This window comes from Microtus ochrogaster, unplaced genomic scaffold, assembly GCF_000317375.1.
Source record: "Microtus ochrogaster isolate Prairie Vole_2 unplaced genomic scaffold, MicOch1.0 UNK72, whole genome shotgun sequence".
NCBI classification, from domain to species: Eukaryota; Metazoa; Chordata; class Mammalia; order Rodentia; family Cricetidae; genus Microtus; species Microtus ochrogaster.
This window is the reverse complement of record NW_004949170.1, coordinates 1,829,636-1,833,008: the sequence shown is the minus strand read 5'-3', so window position 1 is coordinate 1,833,008 and position 3,373 is coordinate 1,829,636.

Sequence of the window (3,373 nt, the reverse complement as noted above, 5' to 3'; positions counted from 1 at the left end):
GATTAGCCAGGCTGTCGTTCTTGTTTAACAGGGGCAGGGTCACCTGGTTGGCTGCCTCTGTGGGTACAAGTTACCTTGATTATTCCTTATTGTCTCTTTCTTATTTGGATTTTATTCAAATTCTTCTCAGAGCTTCATTGTAACCTTTTGTATCACAATCTACTTCTTTGTTGTGCCACGTTATGAAAAATAGGGAGAGGAATCAGGCAATGTGAATGGTCATGTTTGGCAGATTGCTATTTATGTTATTTTTACCAAAACAGGTTTTCAAGGCTACTCAGGTTTGGAAGGAATAAAATTTATACTTCTTGAAATTGTAAACCATTTCAGACAAGCTGTGTGTGAGCATGTCCCTGTCATATGGGTGGCACCTGTTGTGACTTATAAGGTGAGATAGTAAAATGTGAGTTGGTCATAAAGTGTCGCCTTTCATTTCTCTCCCTGCCTTTTACCCTTCCTCCCTGCTGTGGATCCTTCCTCCATCCTTCCTGTGTTCGTGTTCATATCTTTTCGTGTGAGTCTGTATCTCATGTCACTACTATTATCCTTTTGAAATTTGCTGATATTAAGCTGTAGTGCTAATTTCTGCATTTTCATCACTATTGTTGGGTATCTAAATGTTTTGCACTTTTATATAAAACACAGTGGTAGGCATTCCTGGTCTGTCTCCTCTTGCACAACTGTGTGATTTCCTGTAGATTAAGGATTTATCCATAAGAATGTAATTGACTTCCAGGGCTGTTCTAGATAGGTCTCAATCTGTCCTAGATCCTGAAGGATTCTACTTGAGAGGTTAGGGGCTGCACTAAATCACACTCCCACCAACCATATGGTTCAATAACTCAGTGTCTGGTTCCCCACATCTTGGCCAAGACTTAGATTCATTGGACCTTTACATTTGTATTAATAGAAAAAGTAGTAACTCCGTCTCATGTTTTAATATTCTTTTACCGAAGTCGGGTGGTGGTGCACACTGTTAATCCCAGTACTCAGGAATCAGAGGTTGCTAGATCTCTGTGAGTTCAAGACCAGCTTAGTTTGTAGAGCAAGTCCCAGGACATTCAAGGCTACACAGAGAAACCCTGTCTCAAAAAACCAAAGAAGAGGAAAAGGAAGAAGATGCATTTACCTGATTCTACCATAGCTGGTTGTGTTTTCATTTACATATAGGTATTGGCCTACGATTTGTCTGTCTCTTGTTTATTAATCTTCCATCATCATCTATTGATTGACCCATCATTCAACTGTCTTTGTATTTATCATCTATATTTTCTTGTCTATCATATATCCATCTATCACCTATTAGTTTTCTATCACCTATGTACCTATCACTTGTCCATTTTCTATTCATAATATATATCACTTATCTATCATCTAATATTGTCTGGTGTGTCTATCAATCAGCTTGTAATCTATCTATCATCTATCCATATCTATCACTTATCTGTAACATGAGGGCCGCTTGTTGGGGTTTCTGTCCTCCCACCAGGTCCCACAGCCATTTGGTCTCAAAGAAAATCACACAGAGATCTCCATAAGTTATAAACTGATTAGCCCACTAGCTCAGGCTTTGTACTAGCTCTTATAATTTATATTAACCCATTATTCTTACCTATGTTAGCCACATGGCTCGGTACCTTTTTCGGCGGGGTAGGTCACATCCTGCTTCTTTGGTGTCTAAGCAGGACTGGAAAAAGAGCTTCTTTCTTCCCATAATACTTCTGTTCTCATTGCCCCACCTCTACTTCCTGTCTGGTTTTCCAGCCTATACTTCCTGCCTGTCTACTGGCCAATCAGCATTTATTTAAAATATAATTCACAGAATATAGAATTGTCCCACACCACTTATCAAGAGTCTATTGTATGTTTTCATCAGTCTATCATCTGTCTTCTATTTATACTCTACATAATTTATCTACCTTCTGTTGTATATCTTTTTGGTATACCTATTATCTATCTGTCATCTATCTATCTTTGGTTTAAAATCACATATCATTTATCTATCACCTACCATATACCTATTTATAATCTATTATTTATCACACATATATGTATGTATCTATCTAAATCTATCTATATCTATATTTATATCTGTCTGTCTATCTATCTATATCATCAATCATCTATGTCTGTCTCTTTGTCACTTTAACCAAATACTTATCAAGACAGAAGTAACTTGAGAGGGGGGATTGCCCTGAGATCACAGGGGAGAAGGTACAGTCCATTACATCAGGGAGAGCTTGGAGTGAAGACCGTCTCCTGTCTCTGAGAAAATAAGGTGACTAGTCAGACCACACCAACCTGGCAGTATAGAGCTTAGGCAAGAAGGAGACCAGGCTACAACACTTAAAGGGCTGCCTCCACCTTACCCAGTTATGCTTCCACACAAAGGGCTCATTGCCTCCCCAAAACTTGGTGAGAAGTTAAGGGCAATAATTTATTCACACAAGCCATGGGGGACATTTCACATTCATATTAAGGAAGTCTGTCTATCTGCCTACCCCTTGGCATTGCTCTTCTGTGAGGGATCTGTTTGTACCTTCTGTTCACTTTTCATTTTGATGCCTCTTTATTAGTGGTTGCATTGGCTTGTTAGAGTTTTCATTTACCTGTGAACAACATTCCCTTAGAGCCTTAATTTTCACTGTGATGTCTGCTATGCAGACATCTTAGTCCAGATCTTAGAGGAGAAATTTGTAGAGCCCAAGTAAGTCTTAGGTCCAAGGCCCTGAGTGGCTGGCTCCTGGTGAGGTCTCTCTTCTGGTTGCAGATTTCCATTTTCTGTCATTTGAAGGGCCTGGCATTTCTCTTTCTTTCTCTTCTGATAGTCAATTGAATTAGGGCTCCACCCTGGAGCCTCATCATCTAACCTTAATTACAGCTTGACGGCTCTGTCGTACTGGGGTCAGAACTCTGACATGACTGTTAGGGGAGGCACCATTTAGTTCATGACATTGGTCTCCCAGCACTTGGGAGATAAAAACAGGTGGATATCTTTGAGACTAGCTTTGTCTATAGAGTGAGTTCCAGGACAGTCAGGGCTACACAGAAAAACCCTGATTAAAAAATCAAAACCCAGAGAGAGAGATACTGTAAAGGAATGATAACTTTGTTATATTTTTATTGGTTCTAATGTTCATATGTCATCATAAGAATGTCTTTATATTAAAAAATACATTTTGCTATGTTTTATTTGCATGTATATGTGTCTTGTGAATGTATGCCTTGTGTACATACAACCGTGGGGGACAAAAGAGATTGTCGGATCCCTTAGAGTAGGAATGACAGGAAATTGTGGACTGCCCAAATGGCAACTGGGAACTGAACTGGAGTCCTTTGAAAGAGCAGGAAGTATTCCCAACCACTAGGGCAT